Here is a 25,710-nt window from a genome sequence, read left to right on the forward strand (position 1 = left end):
GTATGGCCATGTGGCCTTAATGAGAGAGACTGACTCCAACTTAACTTGCAAGAACTAAGATACACTGTGTGGCCATGTGGCCTTAATGAGAGAGACTCACTCCAGCTTAGCTTGCAAGAACTAAGAGACACAGTGTGGCCATGTGGCCTTAATGAGAGACTCACTCCAGCTTAGCTTGCAAGAACTAAGAGACAGTGTGGCCATGTAGCCTTAATGAGAGAGACTGACTCCAGCTTAGCTTGCAAGAACTAAGAGACACAGTGTGGCCATGTGGCCTTAATGAGAGAGACTGACTCCAGCTTAGCTTGCAAGAACTAAGAGACACAGTGTGGCCATGTGGCCTTAATGAGAGAGACTGATTCCAGCTTAGCTTGCAAGAACTAAGAGACACAGTGTGGCCATGTGGCCTTAATGAGAGAGACTGACTCCAGCTTAGCTTGCAAGAACTAAGAGACTCAGTGTGGCCATGTGGCCTTAATGAGAGAGACTGACTCCAACTTAGCTTGCAAGAACTAAGAGACACTGTGTGGCCATGTGGCCTTAATGAGAGAGACTCACTCCAGCTTAGCTTGCAAGAACTAAGAGACACGGTGTGGCCATGTGGCCTTAATGAGAGACTCACTCCAGTTTAGCTTGAAAGAACTAAGAGACAGTGTGGCCATGTAGCCTTAATGAGAGAGACTGACTCCAGCTTAGCTTGCAAGAACTAAGAGACACAGTGTGGCCATGTGGCCATAATGAGAGAGACTGCCTCCAGCTAGCTTGCAAGAACTAAGAGACACAGTGTGGCCATGTGGCCTTAATGAGAGAGACTCACTCCAGCTTAGCTTGCAAGAACTAAGAGACACTGTGTGGCCATGTGGCCTTAATGAGAGAGACTCACTCCAGCTTAGCTTGCAAGAACTAAGAGACACAGTGTGACCATGTGACCTTAATGAGAGAGACTGACTCCAGCTTAGCTTGCAAGAACTAAGAGACAGTGTGGCCATGTGGCCGTAATGAGAGAGACTGATTCCAGCTAAACTTGCAAGAACAAAGCGACACAGTGTGGCCATGTGGCCTTAATGAGACTGACTCCAGCTTAGCTTGCAAGAATTAAGAGACACAGTGTGCCCATGTGACCTTAATGAGAGAGACTGACTCCAGCTTACCTTGCAAGAACTAAGAGACACTGTGTGGCCATGTGGCCTTAATGAGAGAGACTGACTCAAGCTTAGCTTGCAAGAACTAAGAGACACAGTGTGGCCATGTGGCCTTAATGAGAGAGACTCAATCCAGCTTAGCTTGCAAGAACTAAGAGACACTGTGTGGCCATGTGGCCTTAATGAGAGAGACTCACTCCAGCTTAGCTTGCAAGAACTAAGAGACACAGTGTGGCCATGTGGCCTTAATGAGAGAGACTGATTCCAGCTTAGCTTGCAAGATCTAAGAGACAGTGTGGCCATGTGGCCTTAATGAGAGAGACTGACTCCAGCTTAGCTTGCAAGAACTAAAAGACACAGTGTGCCCATGTGACCTTAATGAGAGAGACTGACTCCAGCTTACCTTGCAAGAACTAAGAGACACTGTGTGGCCATGTGGCCTTAATGAGAGAGACTGACTCAAGCTTAGCTTGCAAGAACTAAGAGACACAGTGTGGCCATGTGGCCTTAATGAGACTCACTCCAGCTTAGCTTGCAAGAACTAAGAGACACTGTGTGGCCATGTGGCCTTAATGAGAGAGACTCACTCCAGCTTAGCTTGCAAGAACTAAGAGACAGTGTGGCCATGTGGCCTTAATGAGATAGACTGACTTCAGCTTAGCTTGCAAGAACTAAGAGACACAGTGTGGCCATGTGGCCTTAATGAGAGAGACTTGACTCCAGCATAGCTTGCAAGAACTAAGAGACACAGTGTGGCCATGTGGCCTTAATGAGAGAGACTGATTCCAGCTTAGCTTGCAAGAACTAAGAGACACAGTGTGGCCATGTGGCCTTAATGAGAGAGACTGACTCCAGCTTAGCTTGCAAGAACTAAGAGACACAGTGTGACAATGTGACCTTAATGAGAGAGACTGATTCCAGCTTAGCTTGCAAGAACTAAGAGACACTGTGTGGCCATGTGGCCTTAATGAGAGAGACTGACTCAAGCTTAGCTTGCAAGAACTAAGAGACACAGTGTGGCCATGTGGCCTTAATGAGAGAGACTCACACCAGCTTAGCTTGCAAGAACTAAGAGACACTGTGTGGCCATGTGGCCTTAATGAGAAAGACTCACTCCAGCTTAGCTTGCAAGAACTAAGAGACTCAGTATGGCCATGTGGCCTTAATGAGAGAGACTGACTCCAACTTAACTTGCAAGAACTAAGATAAACTGTGTGGCCATGTGGCCTTAATGAGAGAGACTCACTCCAGCTTAGCTTGCAAGAACTAAGAGACACAGTGTGGCCATGTGGCCTTAATGAGAGACTCACTCCAGCTTAGCTTGCAAGAACTAAGAGACAGTGTGGCCATGTAGCCTTAATGAGAGAGACTGACTCCAGCTTAGCTTGCAAGAACTAAGAGACACAGTGTGGCCATGTGGCCTTAATGAGAGAGACTGACTCCAGCTTAGCTTGCAAGAACTAAGAGACACTGTGTGGCCATGTGGCCTTAATGAGAGAGACTCACTCCAGCTTAGCTTGCAAGAACTAAGAGACACAGTGTGGCCATGTGGCCTTAATGAGAGAGACTGCCTCCAGCTTAGCTTGCAAGAACTAAGAGACAGTGTGGCCATGTGGCCTTAATGAGAGAGACTGATTCCAGCTTAACTTGCAAGAACAAAGCGACACAGTGTGGCCATGTGGCCTTAATGAGACTGACTCCAGCTTAGCTTGCAAGAATTAAGAGACACAGTGTGCCCATGTGACCTTAATGAGAGAGACTGACTCCAGCTTACCTTGCAAGAACTAAGAGACACTGTGTGGCCATGTGGCCTTAATGAGAGAGACTGACTCAAGCTTAGCTTGCAAGAACCAAGAGACACAGTGTGGCCATGTGGCCTTAATGAGAGAGACTCACTCCAGCTTAGCTTGCAAGAACTAAGAGACACTGTGTGGCCATGTGGCCTTAATGAGAGAGACTCACTCCACCTTAGCTTGCAAAAACTAAGAGACACAGTGTGGCCATGTGGCCTTAATGAGAGAGACTGATTCCAGATTAGCTTGCAAGAACTAAGAGACAGTGTGGCCATGTGGCCTTAATGAGAGAGACTGACTCCAGCTTAGCTTGCAAGAACTAAGAGACACAGTGTGCCCATGTGACCTTAATGAGAGAGACTGACTCCAGCTTACCTTGCAAGAACTAAGAGACACTGTGTGGCCATGTGGCCTTAATGAGAGAGACTGACTCAAGCTTAGCTTGCAAGAACTAAGAGACACAGTGTGGCCATGTGGCCTTAATGAGAGAGACTCACTCCAGCTTAGCTTGCAAGAACTAAGATACACTGTGTGGCCATGTGGCCTTAATGAGAGAGACTCACTCCAGCTTAGCTTGCAAGAACTAAGAGACAGTGTGGTCATGTGGCCTTAATGAGAGAGACTGACTCCAGCTTAGCTTGCAAGAACTAAGAGACACAGTGTGGCCATGTGGCCTTAATGAGAGAGACTGACTCCAGCTTAGCTTGCAAGAACTAAGAGACACAGTGTGGCCATGTGGCCTTAATGAGAGAGACTGATTCCAGCTTAGCTTGCAAGAACTAAGAGACACAGTGTGGCCATGTGGCCTTAATGAGACTGACTCCAGCTTAGCTTGCAAGAACTAAGAGACACAGTGTGACCATGTGACCTTAATGAGAGAGACTGATTCCAGCTTAGCTTGCAAGAACTAAGAGACACTGTGTGGCCATGTGGCCTTAATGAGAGAGACTGACTCAAGCTTAGCTTGCAAGAACTAAGAGACACAGTGTGGCCATGTGGCCTTAATGAGAGAGACTCACTCCAGCTTAGCTTGCAAGAACTAAGAGACACTGTGTGGCCATGTGGCCTTAATGAGAAAGACTCACTCCAGCTTAGCTTGCAAGAACTAAGAGACTCAGTATGGCCATGTGGCCTTAATGAGAGAGACTGACTCCAACTTAACTTGCAAGAACTAAGATACACTGTGTGGCCATGTGGCCTTAATGAGAGAGACTCACTCCAGCTTAGCTTGCAAGAACTAAGAGACACAGTGTGGCCATGTGGCCTTAATGAGAGACTCACTCCAGCTTAGCTTGCAAGAACTAAGAGACAGTGTGGCCATGTAGCCTTAATGAGAGAGACTGACTCCAGCTTAGCTTGCAAGAACTAAGAGACACAGTGTGGCCATGTGGCCTTAATGAGAGAGACTGACTCCAGCTTAGCTTGCAAGAACTAAGAGACACAGTGTGGCCATGTGGCCTTAATGAGAGAGACTGATTCCAGCTTAGCTTGCAAGAACTAAGAGACACAGTGTGGCCATGTGGCCTTAATGAGAGAGACTGACTCCAGCTTAGCTTGCAAGAACTAAGAGACTCAGTGTGGCCATGTGGCCTTAATGAGAGAGACTGACTCCAACTTAGCTTGCAAGAACTAAGAGACACTGTGTGGCCATGTGGCCTTAATGAGAGAGACTCACTCCAGCTTAGCTTGCAAGAACTAAGAGACACGGTGTGGCCATGTGGCCTTAATGAGAGACTCACTCCAGTTTAGCTTGAAAGAACTAAGAGACAGTGTGGCCATGTAGCCTTAATGAGAGAGACTGACTCCAGCTTAGCTTGCAAGAACTAAGAGACACAGTGTGGCCATGTGGCCATAATGAGAGAGACTGCCTCCAGCTAGCTTGCAAGAACTAAGAGACACAGTGTGGCCATGTGGCCTTAATGAGAGAGACTCACTCCAGCTTAGCTTGCAAGAACTAAGAGACACTGTGTGGCCATGTGGCCTTAATGAGAGAGACTCACTCCAGCTTAGCTTGCAAGAACTAAGAGACACAGTGTGACCATGTGACCTTAATGAGAGAGACTGACTCCAGCTTAGCTTGCAAGAACTAAGAGACAGTGTGGCCATGTGGCCGTAATGAGAGAGACTGATTCCAGCTAAACTTGCAAGAACAAAGCGACACAGTGTGGCCATGTGGCCTTAATGAGACTGACTCCAGCTTAGCTTGCAAGAATTAAGAGACACAGTGTGCCCATGTGACCTTAATGAGAGAGACTGACTCCAGCTTACCTTGCAAGAACTAAGAGACACTGTGTGGCCATGTGGCCTTAATGAGAGAGACTGACTCAAGCTTAGCTTGCAAGAACTAAGAGACACAGTGTGGCCATGTGGCCTTAATGAGAGAGACTCACTCCAGCTTAGCTTGCAAGAACTAAGAGACACTGTGTGGCCATGTGGCCTTAATGAGAGAGACTCACTCCAGCTTAGCTTGCAAGAACTAAGAGACACAGTGTGGCCATGTGGCCTTAATGAGAGAGACTGATTCCAGCTTAGCTTGCAAGATCTAAGAGACAGTGTGGCCATGTGGCCTTAATGAGAGAGACTGACTCCAGCTTAGCTTGCAAGAACTAAAAGACACAGTGTGCCCATGTGACCTTAATGAGAGAGACTGACTCCAGCTTACCTTGCAAGAACTAAGAGACACTGTGTGGCCATGTGGCCTTAATGAGAGAGACTGACTCAAGCTTAGCTTGCAAGAACTAAGAGACACAGTGTGGCCATGTGGCCTTAATGAGACTCACTCCAGCTTAGCTTGCAAGAACTAAGAGACACTGTGTGGCCATGTGGCCTTAATGAGAGAGACTCACTCCAGCTTAGCTTGCAAGAACTAAGAGACAGTGTGGCCATGTGGCCTTAATGAGATAGACTGACTTCAGCTTAGCTTGCAAGAACTAAGAGACACAGTGTGGCCATGTGGCCTTAATGAGAGAGACTTGACTCCAGCTTAGCTTGCAAGAACTAAGAGACACAGTGTGGCCATGTGGCCTTAATGAGAGAGACTGATTCCAGCTTAGCTTGCAAGAACTAAGAGACACAGTGTGGCCATGTGGCCTTAATGAGAGAGACTGACTCCAGCTTAGCTTGCAAGAACTAAGAGACACAGTGTGACAATGTGACCTTAATGAGAGAGACTGATTCCAGCTTAGCTTGCAAGAACTAAGAGACACTGTGTGGCCATGTGGCCTTAATGAGAGAGACTGACTCAAGCTTAGCTTGCAAGAACTAAGAGACACAGTGTGGCCATGTGGCCTTAATGAGAGAGACTCACACCAGCTTAGCTTGCAAGAACTAAGAGACACTGTGTGGCCATGTGGCCTTAATGAGAAAGACTCACTCCAGCTTAGCTTGCAAGAACTAAGAGACTCAGTATGGCCATGTGGCCTTAATGAGAGAGACTGACTCCAACTTAACTTGCAAGAACTAAGATAAACTGTGTGGCCATGTGGCCTTAATGAGAGAGACTCACTCCAGCTTAGCTTGCAAGAACTAAGAGACACAGTGTGGCCATGTGGCCTTAATGAGAGACTCACTCCAGCTTAGCTTGCAAGAACTAAGAGACAGTGTGGCCATGTAGCCTTAATGAGAGAGACTGACTCCAGCTTAGCTTGCAAGAACTAAGAGACACAGTGTGGCCATGTGGCCTTAATGAGAGAGACTGACTCCAGCTTAGCTTGCAAGAACTAAGAGACACTGTGTGGCCATGTGGCCTTAATGAGAGAGACTCACTCCAGCTTAGCTTGCAAGAACTAAGAGACACAGTGTGGCCATGTGGCCTTAATGAGAGAGACTGCCTCCAGCTTAGCTTGCAAGAACTAAGAGACAGTGTGGCCATGTGGCCTTAATGAGAGAGACTGATTCCAGCTTAACTTGCAAGAACAAAGCGACACAGTGTGGCCATGTGGCCTTAATGAGACTGACTCCAGCTTAGCTTGCAAGAATTAAGAGACACAGTGTGCCCATGTGACCTTAATGAGAGAGACTGACTCCAGCTTACCTTGCAAGAACTAAGAGACACTGTGTGGCCATGTGGCCTTAATGAGAGAGACTGACTCAAGCTTAGATTGCAAGAACCAAGAGACACAGTGTGGCCATGTGGCCTTAATGAGAGAGACTCACTCCAGCTTAGCTTGCAAGAACTAAGAGACACTGTGTGGCCATGTGGCCTTAATGAGAGAGACTCACTCCAGCTTAGCTTGCAAAAACTAAGAGACACAGTGTGGCCATGTGGCCTTAATGAGAGAGACTGATTCCAGATTAGCTTGCAAGAACTAAGAGACAGTGTGGCCATGTGGCCTTAATGAGAGAGACTGACTCCAGCTTAGCTTGCAAGAACTAAGAGACACAGTGTGCCCATGTGACCTTAATGAGAGAGACTGACTCCAGCTTACCTTGCAAGAACTAAGAGACACTGTGTGGCCATGTGGCCTTAATGAGAGAGACTGACTCAAGCTTAGCTTGCAAGAACTAAGAGACACAGTGTGGCCATGTGGCCTTAATGAGAGAGACTCACTCCAGCTTAGCTTGCAAGAACTAAGATACACTGTGTGGCCATGTGGCCTTAATGAGAGAGACTCACTCCAGCTTAGCTTGCAAGAACTAAGAGACAGTGTGGTCATGTGGCCTTAATGAGAGAGACTGACTCCAGCTTAGCTTGCAAGAACTAAGAGACACAGTGTGGCCATGTGGCCTTAATGAGAGAGACTGACTCCAGCTTAGCTTGCAAGAACTAAGAGACACAGTGTGGCCATGTGGCCTTAATGAGAGAGACTGATTCCAGCTTAGCTTGCAAGAACTAAGAGACACAGTGTGGCCATGTGGCCTTAATGAGACTGACTCCAGCTTAGCTTGCAAGAACTAAGAGACACAGTGTGACCATGTGACCTTAATGAGAGAGACTGATTCCAGCTTAGCTTGCAAGAACTAAGAGACACTGTGTGGCCATGTGGCCTTAATGAGAGAGACTGACTCAAGCTTAGCTTGCAAGAACTAAGAGACACAGTGTGGCCATGTGGCCTTAATGAGAGAGACTCACTCCAGCTTAGCTTGCAAGAACTAAGAGACACTGTGTGGCCATGTGGCCTTAATGAGAAAGACTCACTCCAGCTTAGCTTGCAAGAACTAAGAGACTCAGTATGGCCATGTGGCCTTAATGAGAGAGACTGACTCCAACTTAACTTGAAAGAACTAAGATACACTGTGTGGCCATGTGGCCTTAATGAGAGAGACTCACTCCAGCTTAGCTTGCAAGAACTAAGAGACACAGTGTGGCCATGTGGCCTTAATGAGAGAGACTGATTCCAGCTTAGCTTGCAAGAACTAAGAGACAGTGTGGCCATGTGGCCTTAATGAGAGAGACTGACTCCAGCTTAGCTTGCAAGAACTAAGAGACACAGTGTGCCCATGTGACCTTAATGAGAGAGACTGACTCCAGCTTACCTTGCAAGAACTAAGAGACACTGTGTGGCCATGTGGCCTTAATGAGAGAGACTGACTCAAGCTTAGCTTGCAAGAACTAAGAGACACAGTGTGGCCATGTGGCCTTAATGAGAGAGACTCACTCCAGCTTAGCTTGCAAGAACTAAGATACACTGTGTGGCCATGTGGCCTTAATGAGAGAGACTCACTCCAGCTTAGCTTGCAAGAACTAAGAGACAGTGTGGCCATGTGGCCTTAATGAGAGAGACTGACTCCAGCTTAGCTTGCAAGAACTAAGAGACACAGTGTGGCCATGTGGCCTTAATGAGAGAGACTGACTCCAGCTTAGCTTGCAAGAACTAAGAGACACAGTGTGGCCATGTGGCCTTAATGAGAGAGACTGATTCCAGCTTAGCTTGCAAGAACTAAGAGACACAGTGTGGCCATGTGGCCTCAATGAGACTGACTCCAGCTTAGCTTGCAAGAACTAAGAGACACAGTGTGACCATGTGACCTTAATGAGAGAGACTGATTCCAGCTTAGCTTGCAAGAACTAAGAGACACAGTGTGGCCATGTGGCCTTAATGAGACTGACTCCAGCTTAGCTTGCAAGAACTAAGAGACACAGTGTGACCATGTGACCTTAATGAGAGAGACTGACTCCAACTTAACTTGAAAGAACTAAGATACACTGTGTGGCCATGTGGCCTTAATGAGAGAGACTCACTCCAGCTTAGCTTGCAAGAACTAAGAGACACAGTGTGGCCATGTGGCCTTAATGAGAGAGACTGATTCCAGCTTAGCTTGCAAGAACTAAGAGACAGTGTGGCCATGTGGCCTTAATGAGAGAGACTGACTCCAGCTTAGCTTGCAAGAACTAAGAGACACAGTGTGCCCATGTGACCTTAATGAGAGAGACTGAATCCAGCTTACCTTGCAAGAACTAAGAGACACTGTGTGGCCATGTGGCCTTAATGAGAGAGACTGACTCAAGCTTAGCTTGCAAGAACTAAGAGACACAGTGTGGCCATGTGGCCTTAATGAGAAAGACTCACTCCAGCTTAGCTTGCAAGAACTAAGATACACTGTGTGGCCATGTGGCCTTAATGAGAGAGACTCACTCCAGCTTAGCTTCCAAGAACTAAGAGACAGTGTGGCCATGTGGCCTTAATGAGAGAGACTGACTCCAGCTTAGCTTGCAAGAACTAAGAGACACAGTGTGGCCATGTGGCCTTAATGAGAGAGACTGACTCCAGCTTAGCTTGCAAGAACTAAGAGACACAGTGTGGCCATGTGGCCTTAATGAGAGAGACTGATTCCAGCTTAGCTTGCAAGAACTAAGAGACACAGTGTGGCCATGTGGCCTTAATGAGACTGACTCCAGCTTAGCTTGCAAGAACTAAAAGACACAGTGTGACCATGTGACCTTAATGAGAGAGACTGATTCCAGCTTAGCTTGCAAGAACTAAGAGACACTGTGTGGCCATGTGGCCTTAATGAGAGAGACTGACTCAAGCTTAGCTTGCAAGAACTAAGAGACACAGTGTGGCCATGTGGCCTTAATGAGAGAGACTCACTCCAGCTTAGCTTGCAAGAACTAAGAGACACTGTGTGGCCATGTGGCCTTAATGAGAAAGACTCACTCCATCTTAGCTTGCAAGAACTAAGAGACTCAGTATGGCCATGTGGCCTTAATGAGAGAGACTGACTCCAACTTAACTTGCAAGAACAAAGATACACTGTGTGCCATGTGGCCTTAATGAGAGAGACTCACTCCAGCTTAGCTTGCAAGAACTAAGAGACACAGTGTGGCCATGTGGCCTTAATGAGAGACTCACTCCAGCTTAGCTTGCAAGAACTAAGAGACAGTGTGGCCATGTAGCCTTAATGAGAGAGAATGACTCCAGCTTAGCTTGCAAGAACTAAGAGACACAGTGTGGCCATGTGGCCTTAATGAGAGAGACTGACTCCAGCTTAGCTTGCAAGAACTAAGAGACACAGTGTGGCCATGTGGCCTTAATGAGAGAGACTGATTCCAGCTTAGCTTGCAAGAACTAAGAGACACAGTGTGGCCATGTGGCCTTAATGAGAGAGACTGACTCCAGCTTAGCTTGCAAGAACTAAGAGACACAGTGTGACCATGTGACCTTAATGAGAGAGACTGACTCCAGCTTAGCTTGCAAGAACTAAGAGACACTGTGTGGCCATGTGGCCTTAATGAGAGAGACTCACTCCAGCTTAGCTTGCAAGAACTAAGAGACAGTGTGGCCATGTGGCCTTAATGAGAGACTCACTCCAGCTTAGCTTGCAAGAACTAAGAGACAGTGTGGCCATGTAGCCTTAATGAGAGAGACTGACTCCAGCTTAGCTTGCAAGAACTAAGAGACACTGTGTGGCCATGTGGCCTTAATGAGAGAGACTCACTCCAGCTTAGCTTGCAAGAACTAAGAGACAGTGTGGCCATGTGGCCTTAATGAGAGAGACTGATTCCAGCTTAACTTGCAAGAACAAAGCGACACAGTGTGGCCATGTGGCCTTAATGAGACTGACTCCAGCTTAGCTTGCAAGAATTAAGAGACACAGTGTGCCCATGTGACCTTAATGATAGAGACTGACTCCAGCTTACCTTGCAAGAACAAAGAGACACTGTGTGGCCATGTGGCCTTAATGAGAGAGACTGACTCAAGCTTAGCTTGCAAGAACCAAGAGACACAGTGTGGCCATGTGGCCTTAATGAGAGAGACTCACTCCAGCTTAGCTTGCAAGAACTAAGAGACACTGTGTGGCCATGTGGCCTTAATGAGAGAGACTCACTCCAGCTTAGCTTGCAAGAACTAAGAGACACAGTGTGGCCATGTGGCCTTAATGAGAGAGACTGATTCCAGCTTAGCTTGCAAGAACTAAGAGACAGTGTGGCCATGTGGCCTTAATGAGAGAGACTGACTCCAGCTTAGCTTGCAAGAACTAAGAGACACAGTGTGCCCATGTGACCTTAATGAGAGAGACTGACTCCAGCTTACCTTGCAAGAACTAAGAGACACTGTGTGGCCATGTGGCCTTAATGAGAGAGACTGACTCAAGCTTAGCTTGCAAGAACTAAGAGACACAGTGTGGCCATGTGGCCTTAATGAGAGAGACTCACTCCAGCTTAGCTTGCAAGAACTAAGATACACTGTGTGGCCATGTGGCCTTAATGAGAGAGACTCACTCCAGCTTAGCTTGCAAGAACTAAGAGACAGTGTGGCCATGTGGCCTTAATGAGAGAGACTGACTCCAGCTTAGCTTGCAAGAACTAAGAGACACAGTGTGGCCATGTGGCCTTAATGAGAGAGACTGATTCCAGCTTAGCTTGCAAGAACTAAGAGACACAGTGTGGCCATGTGGCCTTAATGAGACTGACTCCAGCTTAGCTTGCAAGAACTAAGAGACACAGTGTGACCATGTGACCTTAATGAGAGAGACTGATTCCAGCTTAGCTTGCAAGAACTAAGAGACACTGTGTGGCCATGTGGCCTTAATGAGAGAGACTGACTCAAGCTTAGCTTGCAAGAACTAAGAGACACAGTGTGGCCATGTGGCCTTAATGAGAGAGACTGACTCCAGCTTAGCTTGCAAGAACTAAGAGACACAGTGTGGCCATGTGGCCTTAATGAGAGAGACTGACTCCAGCTTAGCTTGCAAGAACTAAGAGACACAGTGTGGCCATGTGGCCTTAATGAGAGAGACTGATTCCAGCTTAGCTTGCAAGAACTAAGAGACACAGTGTGGCCATGTGGCCTTAATGAGACTGACTCCAGCTTAGCTTGCAAGAACTAAGAGACACAGTGTGACCATGTGACCTTAATGAGAGAGACTGATTCCAGCTTAGCTTGCAAGAACTAAGAGACACTGTGTGGCCATGTGGCCTTAATGAGAGAGACTGACTCAAGCTTAGCTTGCAAGAACTAAGAGACACAGTGTGGCCATGTGGCCTTAATGAGAGAGACTCACTCCAGCTTAGCTTGCAAGAACTAAGAGATACTGTGTGGCCATGTGGCCTTAATGAGAAAGACTCACTCCAGCTTAGCTTGCAAGAACTAAGAGACTCAGTATGGCCATGTGGCCTTAATGAGAGAGACTGACTCCAACTTAACTTGCAAGAACTAAGATACACTGTGTGGCCATGTGGCCTTAATGAGAGAGACTCACTCCAGCTTAGCTTGCAAGAACTAAGACACACAGTGTGGCCATGTGGCCTTAATGAGAGACTCACTCCAGCTTAGCTTGCAAGAACTAAGAGACAGTGTGGCCATGTAGCCTTAATGAGAGAGACTGACTCCAGCTTAGCTTGCAAGAACTAAGAGACACAGTGTGGCCATGTGGCCTTAATGAGAGAGACTGACTCCAGATTAGCTTGCAAGAACTAAGAGACACAGTGTGGCCATGTGGCCTTAATGAGAGAGACTGATTCCAGCTTAGCTTGCAAGAACTAAGAGACACAGTGTGGCCATGTGGCCTTAATGAGAGAGACTGACTCCAGCTTAGCTTGCAAGAACTAAGAGACACAGTGTGACCATGTGACCTTAATGAGAGAGACTGACTCCAGCTTAGCTTGCAAGAACTAAGAGACACTGTGTGGCCATGTGGCCTTAATGAGAGAGACTGACTCAAGCTTAGCTTGCAAGAACTAAGAGACACAGTGTGGCCATGTGGCCTTAATGAGAGAGACTCACTCCAGCTTAGCTTGCAAGAACTAAGAGACACTGTGTGGCCATGTGGCCTTAATGAGAGAGACTCACTCCAGCTTAGCTTGCAAGAACTAAGAGACTCAGTGTGGCCATGTGGCCTTAATGAGAGAGACTGACTCCAACTTAGCTTGCAAGAACTAAGAGAAACAGTGTGGCCATGTGGCCTTAATGAGAGAGACTGACTCCAGCTTAGCTTGCAAGAACTAAGAGACACAGTGTGGCCATGTGGCCTTAATGAGAGACTCACTCCAGCTTAGCTTGCAAGAACTAAGAGACAGTGTGGCCATGTAGCCTTAATGAGAGAGACTGACTCCAGCTTAGCTTGCAAGAACTAAGAGACACAGTGTGGCCATGTGGCCTTAATGAGAGAGACTGACTCCAGCTTAGCTTGCAAGAACTAAGAGACACAGTGTGGCCATGTGGCCTTAATGAGACAGACTGATTCCAGCTTAACTTGCAAGAACTAGCTGTTAAATTTGACTCTCAGCTGTTAAATTTTGATTTAAAGCTTTAGTGACTGCAGAGATTCATATTCTTGGTTCTTTCAAATTTTCTTGTTGTGGTTTTCACACCTGATGATGATTGCTTGTGTTGCAGTCAAAAGGTCGTGAGAATTTTATTGTTTTATATTTGTATTATTTTATTGTTCCCCTTCGACGTGACTTTCCCAAAAGAACCAAGAATATGAATCTTAGCTGTTTTTTGGTGTAGAGGGGGTCACGTGTGTCACCATAATTGCCCTTATCCTACAACTCGTGCTGCGTAATATTTTCCTTGCCATATTACCTGTGATACACATAATGAGGACAACCGGTAATTCAAATGAAACCAGAGGTGGGAAACCTGTTCTTTATGATATTATTAATAAGCAATTTGAACACGACTTTTAGAAACACCGATGCAGCTATACACCTGCTAGATTGTCTAGAAATCCGGTTGATACTAATAGGGTTTATTTGCCAGTATTGTACATTATTTAAATTACATTTCTTTGGGCGGCAGAGTGGTGCAGTGGTCACGCCCGTGCATGACATCTTCTGAAGGACTGCCTGGCTTCGCTTTCCTCATTCTGGTCCCTTTCTCTGTATGGGTTTACTCCCATAGCAAAACAACAACAACATACAATGTAACTGGTACTAGCCAAACATCCAAATTACTCCTGCGAAAAGTTGTCAGGCCCCTCCTGAAAAAATAGTCTTGAGACTCAGTGAGGCTTTCCCAGGGAAACAAGCCTACTAACAACATTGTTTCACTGCATGTGAAAAATAAAGATTTTCAGTATTAAATCTCAGTGGCTGATTTAATTGAAACATCAAGTTACGTTCAAGTGATAATTGTAACTGGCACACAGTATTCCTTCACTTTGGCGCGAGGAACTACAGATGAGAGAAGGCGGCAGTCAAATGGTGAGCAGCTGGCAACAAATCCCCCCCCACCACTCCTGCCCATGCTCTGTGGTCCTCTTTATATAAAGATGTTATCGGCCAATTAATGAGTTTCGATTTAAAGCTTTCGTGACTGCAAGGATTCATCTTCTTTGGTTCTCTCGGTAAAGTCACGTAGAATGAGAATAAAATAATAAATTGATCAAATAAAATAACACAATAATATTCTCACGACGTTTCGGCTCCAACACAAGCGGCCTTCATCAGGTGAAGGGGACGAGACTGTCTGGAGGACAGCGCTGGAGTGAGAAAGCCACGCTGAGATCACAACCTTTAAGCTGTGTGAGAAGAAACAAAGCGCCTTGACAAAGAAATTAGCATATAATTTAGCATTGAAATGGCTGAGTGATTAGCTTGTGACTGGTCACAGAAAAGGCTATGTTAAAGTTAAAGCATACACATCCGCAAAGGCACCCCTTGACAAAGGAATTAGCATAGAATTTAGCATTGAAATAGCTAAGTTAAAGTATACACATCCGCAAAGGCACCCCTTGACAAAGGAATTAGCATAGAATTTAGCATTGAAATAGCTGAGTGATTAGCTTCTGACTGGTCACAGAAATAGCTATGTTAAAGTCAGAGCATAAACATTCACTGATGCACCTAGTACAAATCAAACAGGAGAATTTAGCATTGAAATAACTAGGCGAAGGCCTTCGCGACCAATATTACCCGCAATAGAGATTTTTGGATTAGGTCGAATAAATAGTGCATATTTACGCGTATTATTGAGTGCATATTTACGTGATCTAACCCAAAAATCTCGATTATGGACTCAAAAAAACGCTGGCAGACTTCTCACTCACACCCGTATGCAAGACGATATCGCCCCAATATTCCAATTGTTCAACTATCCCCCGAACCAGTCCAGAATCAATTTCAAGTTCACACTCAGCATTCTGAAGGTCCTCCGTGGTCTGATCCCTTATGTAAAATATAAGAAACTACATTTTATTCAGATTGTGCTTTCGATATCGTGTCATGAGACGGAGTATCCACTCGGATCTCTCACAGAGAAGCGGAACCCGTCCTATTGGAGAATGGCCCGCAGAAGAGAACATCACAAAGCTACCTCTGACATTGCTTCTAGTGACCTCTAGGCCACAGAGTAAAGGGAAGCACATTCCCACCCACTCTGTTGAACAGATATTAAGTGCATAGCCATTTATTTAGTATGTTTTGGGTTTTTTTGACAGTCATTAATGACTGAGCTGAGACCATCAACTGGCTGCACTTGACAAAAGCAAGTTTAATCACAGGTGGTTACCCAGATTCGAACCCAGGATCTCAGCGTTTCCAGCTCAACGCTAATAATCTCTCTCAGCCACCCGGGCCATCTCGACGTAAATTTGACAAACTGATGCGTCGTGATATGCCAAACTCTTACTAATGCATTAGTAATAATCGAGACGAGATGTGAAATAAGGTGTTTAGAGAAGCTACGACAATTCAGCGTGCGTGCAATCCAGTAGACTCTTGATTATCCGTGTGCGGTTTATCTGATTTGCGGATTAACCACGCACATGAGATTTTTACTTATTAATAACTCATGGATTTTCCCTTAGGCCCAAATTAATAATCTAAAAATAGTTATACATTGTAATTCTTGGAAATGTTTGTTACAAGTCACGTGCTTATATCGAGCAAATATGTGCGCCCATGAATCCGAAATCTACGTGATCACCTCGACAGTACAGTAGTTGCATATCTTTACAACAGTGGGTGGAGTTTGATTGATGGTGATTGGCGTGGCTCTGCTATCCACTTAGAGGGCCGAGTCTTCTGCTCGGGAGCAGGAAAGTTTTATCACCGACCACGTGCATCAATCGGTTGATCGTTAGTTTGTGGCATAGAGATCCGCAGAATATAGATATCTTTGGATCATCCGACATTTTTTATCATCCGCAGCCATCCTCCACGTCATTAGCGCGGATAATCGAGAGTCTACTGTATGTGAAAATTTGTCTCCTTACTCCCCGGAAGAAGCGGCGGTCTGGTGTCGGGAGTGCTGATGTTGCCGAGAAACGCGGCCGGTTTCTCCTTGACCACGAGGTCGCGAGGAGTCTCGAGGGAGCCACAGCACAGGGCCAACTGAAACAGCTTCCGGGCCAGCGTGTCCCCTTTCACCTGCCCCAGGAAGTCCTGCACACACTGTCGGTGGAAACAACAAAGGACCCAAACCACGTGCAGCCATATCACTCTGTTGGGACAAATAGAGGGTGATACATGCATCGATGTCCGACCAATTTCAATGCCCCCCCTTACTTTTGTCTCAACGTGTGACTGAATTTTGTGAAAGCGATGGCCCTAAATATTATAGAGGAGAGTTAATTCAGTGGTAGAGCAAGTCTTTTGATACTGGTGGAAGTATCTACAGACTTGAAACGTATGGCGATTATCACTCATTAAATAATTCCCGAGGACAAATGTATTATGGAAAATTTTGACAAATATAAGCAGATCCATGAATTTTCTCGCACGGTAATTACTCTTACTTCCGATATTAGGAAGCCATTGGAGCTATGCACTTTTAAATCTAGATTGAAAACAATTTCTTTAGAACTACTTTTTGTGTTCAGTTTGTTGCCCTCCACACCTCCGATTAGCACAGTTGGCTACGTACAGTGCGAAAGAAGTTCAACATATATACATGTGGTTTTACCCAATCCAGTCATTTCTGAGTACTTGTTTAGATTTGCAAATTTTGATTCTGACGCCGGCACACATGCCCTCCTCATTCATTAATAACAACACGGGATTTTTTTTACATTATTTGTGAAGCATATAGAAATGCAGTTTTGGATAATACACCCGCAATATTAACTAGGGCGACTCCTGGGATCGAATCGCGAACCTCTGAAACAAGCGACAAATGCACAACCACTCGGGAAAGAAGATTTCTGTAAGGAGCGGTACAGTAAAATAGGCCTCAGCCTTCAATACGATATATATTAACATGATGTACTTACACGAGCAGTTACTTCAGTGCTCTTGTCGCAGCACTGCACCCACAAAACTGAAGTCGTGTTGGAAGTCTGTCTCAGACTGCATGACAAAAGGATACACCACATTCACTTGACAGGGAGACAGGTGTGAAACTTGTGTGCCTGAGCAACTGAAGATAGCTCAGCATTGTGGCCGTGTAAGGCAAACGCAGGGGCAGGGGAATATTGGTAAAAGGCTGATGCAGTGTCACTCTCAGGTGTGAACACAGCGACACGTACGTTGTGGCTGTGTGTCAGCAATTCCAGAACGCATTTAATTCAGAAAGTAAACCCCCTCAAGGGCAACAACAATACATACTTGAGGCAATCTTGATTTGAAGCTTTCGCCACTGCAGGAATCCAGACTCTTTGGTTCTTTCGGTAAAGTCACGTAAAATCGAGGAGGCCGCTTTAATACCTTACAGTTACACGCTAATTTCTCACGTTAACATCACTAGCCCTGGCCACTTCTTTATGACCCATGGGCTACACACATTTCAAACCATTTAAAACAGTCTGCCACAGCAGCACACCAAGGCTTTCCCACCTGATGACGGACGCTTGTGTCGCACCCGAAACGTCGTGATTTATTTTATTTTATACCTACATGACTTTACCGAAAGAACCAAAGAGTTTAACTTGAGGCATCCAATAATAATACAATTCGCAGTCAACAAGCGACGCAATGCATACACACGTACACACACACACACACGCTCGTACACGCAGGCACGGCACGTACGGAAATGCCCAGAGGTATGCTGGTGAAACGGATGCCCAGATCATGAACATCCGGAGCCCCGTATCGTTCCATGAGATGCTTCAGCAAGTCCGGCACCTTGAAGCGTGCCATCACTCCTTTGCCTCGGGAGCTGCGGCTCTTGGCCACGAAGGTCCTAAACTCTGCCGCAAACAACAACAACACGAGCGGGTTACGCAGAGCGCATGCTAGGGGAGCAACGACGACGCATTGATTCGGACGTGATCATTCATCCTGAAGATCGCGATATGCACACCGGATCGCGTGCGTAAGAATTTATGTTTTAGATTTGTATACGTTGCGTGTCATTGTTTCACATTGTCCAACACCCACCCACTCCAGTCACTAGAGCCGGCTGTGTTCACGTTTTAAAACAAGGCATTGAATCTAGAATTTATTCACGAGCCCTCAATCGCGATAATCGATTGATTCGCGACATGGGTGGCTGGGGTGGCGCGTATCGCTTCTGTTTATGTCTGCAAGGAATCACTTGCTGAGCCTTCGTATCATTTCAAATACCAAACAAATTCATGCATCAGTAGGACTGGGGCCTTGAAAAAGGAAAAAAAATCCGATAAGCGACGTTTCGGGCAATGACCCTTCTTCATATTGCATAGAAAGGCCAGAGAGATTGAGTGAACAATAAGAATTGGAAACTGCACTTCACAGCGATTACCGTGTTTCAAAAGTTATTAGGTAACCATTCATATGAACCTTATGGCGGGACCCCGGGGTCCCATAAGTCCCCGGTTCTCGCATAAACATTATATTATAATGTAAACATTATATTATATATAATATATAAACATATTATATAATGTAAACATATTATATATGATATTATAATGTAAACATTATATTATAATGTAAACATAAACTTTGCTCTTTTTCACCAATGGGTTTGAAGGATGGTGGCAAGTGTTGTCTTGTTAAACTATGCCTTTAAAACTGAAAACTACGTACCTACAGTAGCTCTATTTAAATACACTATCTAAAAAATAATTTACTCCCCTCTGTCAATCATCGTGTTTCTCAGTGTGGATTTGTGAACACACTTGTTAAACAATACATAAAATAGTACGCGTTTTCAATGCGCTGTTCATATTGTAAAATGCGTTTATACCAATGTGACTCTACAGCAGTTGCACAGCCGCACTTTTATATAATTCAGGTCAAAGCCAGATAAACAGTGGAGGATAAACATCCCATGAAGGCGGGGCAATTGTTGTGCAATCATTTCAGGTCAAATTTACAGGTGCGTTTTATTCATGCCACACAGGTAGAGAGTTGAGAGTGAAACCTGGCCCACTGGCATCGTGAATCATGGATCATGAGTCACCCGGACTTCTTGTTTGATAATGGTTGCTATACAAGCCATCAAATCTACACCACGAAGAGAGTTGATGAACAAGTAGGAGAGTGTGTAACTGGATTACATTCATGTGCACAGGCGTTTCACATGTGAATATAAAATAAATAAGGTCGATTCAAACGCCACTCTTTAGGATTTGGCACACTCAATAACATTTTAATTGATAAATTAAGATCAACAAACCATAATCAAATGGGTCATGCATCGATGTACCAATTGTGGTTACGGACTGCTTAAGAAGAAAATTATGAATGCAGATTCGAATCGAGTTTAAACATGAATCTACACCATTTAAATATATTTTAAACAACCCGTTGCAAACATGACAGTAATTAAAAAGGTAGCACTGTACATCAGAACAATTTGAAAGCCGTTAGAGATTTGAAACTGTCCAAAAAGAAAGGGGGAAAATACATTTATTTTTACATAATACAGGTTTTTTGGGTAAGATCGCGTAAATATAAAAATATGTCGGTAAACCCACCACCACCCGACACAGCCAATTAGTAAGGTTTGTCACTTAAACAGAACATGCCAATTCGTTACTAGTACAGCACACCGGTTGTGTGTTAGAGAGCAAAGCCACAACATTAACAATCTGAGTACGACGTTTCGCCAGTAATTACAACCAGCATCATCAGGAGGCAGCCAGATTTGTGGATTTTTAAATGTAGATTTATTTAAATCTATATTTAAAACATATAGAGAAACTGGAACATTATTATTACAGAATTTGGTGGGACATATGTCGAAAAGAGAATGACTCCAGCTTAGCCTGCAAGAACTAAGAGACACAGTGTGGCCATGTGGCCTTAATGAGAGAGACTGACTCCAGCTTAGCTTGCAAGAACTAAGAGACACAGTGTGGCCATGTGGCCTTAATGAGACTGACTGCAGCTTAGCTTGCAAAAACTAAGAGACACAGTGTGGCCATATGCCCTTATTGAGAGAGACTGACTCCAGCTTAGCTTGCAAGAACTAAGAGACACAGTGTGGCCATGTGGCCTTAATGAAAGAGACTTGACTCCAGCTTAGCTTGCAAGAACTAAAAGACACAGTGTGGCCATGTGGCCTTAATGAGAGAGACTGACTCCAGCTTGGCTTGCAAGAACTAAGAGACACAGTGTGGCCATGTGGCCTTAATGAGACTCACTCCAGCTTAGCTTGCAAGAACTAAGAGACACAGTGTGGTCATGTGGCCTTAATGAGAGAGACTCACTCCAGCTTAGCTTGCAAGAAATAAGAGACACAGTGTGGCCATGTGGCTTAATGAGAGAGACTGACTCCAGCTTAGCTTGCAAGAACTAAGAGACACACTGTGGCCATGTGGCCTTAATGAGAGAGACTCACTCCAGCTAGCTTGCAAGAACTAAGAGACACAGTGTAGCCATGTGGCCTTAATGAGAGAGACTGACTCCAGCTTAGCTTGCAAGAACTAAGAGACACTGTGTGGCCATGTGGCCTTAATGAGAGAGACTGACTCCAGCTTAGCTTGCAAGAACTAAGAGACACAGTGTGGCCATGTGGCCTTAATGAGACTCACTCCAGCTTAGCTTGCAAGAACTAAGGGACACAGTGTTGCCATGTGGCCTTAATGAGAGAGACTTACTCCAGCTTAGCTTGCAAGAACTAAGAGACACAGTGTGGCCATGTGGCCTTAATGAGAGAGACTGACTCCAGCTTAGCTTGCAAGAACTAAGAGACACAGTGTGGCCATGTGGCCTTAATGAGAGAGACCGGCAGAACAAAGTTGACGTTGGAATGAAGACAAATGGACGAGGAAGGACACGGACTGCGTTTCACGCATCGCCGAGTGCGTCTCGAAACCTTACCACGCCTACATATATTAACGGACATCGATTAAAGTGGTCCCATTAGATTTACAATTAGTCTGCATCTTTAGTACACATTTAATGCCTAGGAATATAAAACATGTTGTAAGAGAATACAGGTCGTTTAAACAAATATTGCTTACTACAACCAAAGCTCTTTGAAGAGTCGTAATTTAAAATCAAATGGCAGAGCAAAAGATTTTAATTAATTTCACTGTTCAAGAAAGTAGTCCGCTCAGAAAGCGCGTTGTGACGGAGCGCGTTCCGCGTTGTGCGAGAAGCGTTCCCTAAAGTAAAGAAAACGCGTTGTAGTGAAAACGCGTTATCGTGTGAACACGCGGGACAGACCCAGGTGTTGTGGGTTAACTCCCCGAGATAAACTTTCTTCCAACTTTGCGTTTCATACGCCCGGCGCTCCGCCAATAATTGTTGTGAGCGTCGCTCCTCTGCCCTCTGTTGTTCATGGAGGGAGACTGCACCCCAGTGCCCAGTATCATCCTCCGCGAGCCTCTTCAAAATGCTGATCTTGACACCGCTGGAAGCAGTCATCGGCCTTGACCTCACCTCACAACAGTGCAATTTTAACAGCTCAACATCAAAACACAATGATGGGTCGCTTGCACCAATCGCACAACATCCCAGCATTGACTCTCAGCTGTTAAATTTTGATTTAAAGCTTTAGTGACTGCAGAGATTCATATTCTTGGTTCTTTCAAATTTTCTTGTTGTGGTTTTCACACCTGATGATGATTGCTTGTGTTGCAGTCAAAAGGTCGTGAGAATTTTATTGTTTTATATTTGTATTATTTTATTGTTTCCCTTCGACGTGACTTTCCCAAAAGAACCAAGAATATGAATCTTAGCTGTTTCTTGGTGTAGAGGGGGTCACGTGTGTCACCATAATTGCCCTTATCCTACAACTCGTGCTGCGTAATATTTTCCTTGCCATATTACCTGTGATACACATAATGAGGACAACCGGTAAGTCAAATGAAACCAGAGGTGGGAAACCTGTTCTTTATGATATTATTAATAAGCAATTTGAACACGACTTTTAGAAACACCGATGCAGCTATACACGTGCTAGATTGTCTAGAAATTCGGTTGATACTAATAGGGTTTATTTGCCAGTATTGTACATTATTTAAATTACTTTTGTTTGGGCGGCAGGGTGGTGCAGTGGTCACGCCCATGCATGACATCTTCTGAAGGACTGCCTGGCTTCGCTTTCCTCATTCTGGTCCCTTTCTCTGTATGGGTTTACTCCCATGGCAAAACAACAACAACATACAATGTAACTGGTACTAGCCAAACATCCAAATTACTCCTGCGAAAAGTTGGCAGGCCCCTCCTGAAAAAAGAGTCTTGAGACTCAGTGAGTCTTTCCCAGGGAAACAAGCCTACTAACAACATTGTTTCACTGCATGTGATAAATAAAGATTTTCAGTATTAAATCTCAGTGGCTGTTTACATTGAAACATCAAGTTACGTTCAAGTGATAATTGTAACTGGCACACAGAATTCCTTCACTTTGGCGCGAGGAACTACAGACGAGGGAAGGCGGCAGTCAAATGGTGAGCAGCTGGCAACAAATCCCCCCCCACCACTCCTGCCCATGCTCTGTGGTCCTCTTTATATAAATATGTTATCGGCCAATTAATGAGTTTCGATTTAAAGCTTTCGTGACTGCAAGGATTCATCTTCTTTGGTTCTCTCGGTAAAGTCACGTAGAATGAGAATGAAATAATAAATTGATCAAATAAAATAACACAATAATATTCTCACGACGTTTCGGCCACAACACAAGCGGTCTTCATCAGGTGAAGGGGACGAGACTGTCTGGAGGACAGCGCTGGAGTGAGAAAGCCATGCTGAGATCACGACCTTTAAGCTGTGTGAGAAGAAACAAAGCGCCTTGACAAAGGAATTAGCATATAATTTAGCATTGAAATGGCTGAGTGATTAGCTTGTGGTTTTACCCAATGCAGTCATTTCTGAGTACTTGTTTAGATTTGCACATTTTGATTGATGCCGGCACACATGTCCTCCTCATTCATTAATAACAACACGGGATTTTTTTTACATTATTTGTGAAGCATATAGAAATGCAGTTTTGGATAATACACCCGCAATATTAACTAGGGCGACTCCTGGGATCGAATCGCGAACCTCTGAAACAAGCGACAAATGCACAACCACTCGGGAAAGAAGATTTCTGTAAGGAGCGGTACAGTAAAATAGGCCTCAGCCTTCAATACGATATATATTAACATGATGTACTTACACGAGCAGTTACTTCAGTGCTCTTGTCACAGCACTGCACCCACAAAACTGAAGTCGTGTTGGAAGTCTGTCTCAGACTGCATGACAAAAGGATACAGCACATTCACTTGACAGGGAGACAGGTGTGAAACTTGTGTGCCTGAGCAACTGAGGATAGCTCAGCATTGTGGCCGTGTAAGGCAAATGCAGGGGAGGGGGAATATTGGTAAAAGGCTGATGCAGTGTCACTCTCAGGTGTGAACACAGCGACACGTACGTTGTGGCTGTGTGTCAGCAATTCCAGAACGCATTTAATTCAGAAAGTAAACCCCCTCAAGGGCAACAACAATACATACTTGAGGCAATCTTGATTTGAAGCTTTCGCGACTGCAGGAATCCAGACTCTTTGGTTCTTTCGGTAAAGTCACGTAAAATCGAGGAGGCCGCTTTCCTACCTTACAGTAACACGCTAATTTCTCACGTTAACATCACTAGCCCTGGCCACTTCTTTATGACCCATGGGCCACACACATTTCAAACCATTTAAAACAGTCTGCCTCAGCAGCACACCAAGGCTTTCCCACCTGATGACGGACGCTTGTGTTGCGCCCGAAACGTCGAGATTTATTTTATTTTATACCTACGTGACTTTACCGAAAGAACCAAAGAGTATAACTTGAGGCATCCAATAATAATAATACAATTCGCAGTCAACAAGCGACGCAATGCATACACACGTACACACACACACACGCTCGTACACGCAGGCACGGCACGTACGGAAATGCCCAGAGGTATGCTGGTGATACGGATGCCCAGATCGTGAATATCCGGAGCCCCGTATCGTTCCATGAGATGCTTCAGCAAGTCCGGCACCTTGAACCGTGCCATCACTCCTTTGCCTCGGGAGCTGCGGCTCTTGGCCACGAAGGTCCTAAACTCTGCCGCAAACAACAACAACAACACGAGCGGGTCACGCAGAGCGCATGCTAGGGGAGCAACGACGACGCATTGATTCGGACGTGATCATTCATCCTGAAGATCGCGATATGCACACCGGTTCGCGTGCGTAAGAATTTATGTTTTAGATTTGTATACGTTGCGTGTCATTGTTTCACATTGTCCAACACCCACCCACTCCAGTCACTAGAGCCGGCTGTGTTCACGTTTTAAAACAAGGCGTTGAATCTAGAATTTATTCACGAGCCCTCAATCGCGATAATCGATTGATTCGCGACATGGGTGGCTGGGGTGGCGCGTATCGCTTCTGTTTATGTCTGCAAGGAATCACTTGCTGAGCCTTCGTATCATTTCAAATACCAAATAAATTCATGCATCAGTAGCACTGGGACCTTGAAAAAGGAAAATAATCCGATAAGCGATGTTTCGGGCAATGATCCTTCTTCATATTGCATAGAAAGGTCAGAGAGATTGAGTGAACAATAAGAATTGGAAACTGCACTTCACAGCGATTACCGTGTTTCAAAAGTTATTAGGTAACCATTCATATGAACCTTATGGCGGCTCGCGCATAAACATTATATTATAATGTAAACATTATATTATATATATTATATAATATAATATTTATGTTATATGTCATATATAATGTAAACATTATATTATATATAATGTAACCATATTATATATAAACATTATATTATATATAATGTAAACATTATATTACATATAAACATTATATTACATATATTATATATAAACATTATATTATATATAATGTAAACATTACATTATATATTATATAATGTAAATATTATATTATATATAATGTAAACATATTATAATGTAAACATAAACTTTGCTCTTTTTCACCAATGGGTTTGAAGGATGGTGGCAAGTGTTGTCTTGTTAAACTATGCCTTTAAAACTGAAAACTACTTACCTACAGTAGCTCTATTTAAATACACTATCGAAAACA

This window comes from Petromyzon marinus, chromosome 37 (assembly GCF_048934315.1).
Source record: "Petromyzon marinus isolate PM22_M1 ecotype Great Lakes invasive population chromosome 37, UKy_Petmar_22M1.pri1.0, whole genome shotgun sequence".
Lineage (NCBI taxonomy): Eukaryota > Metazoa > Chordata > Hyperoartia > Petromyzontiformes > Petromyzontidae > Petromyzon > Petromyzon marinus.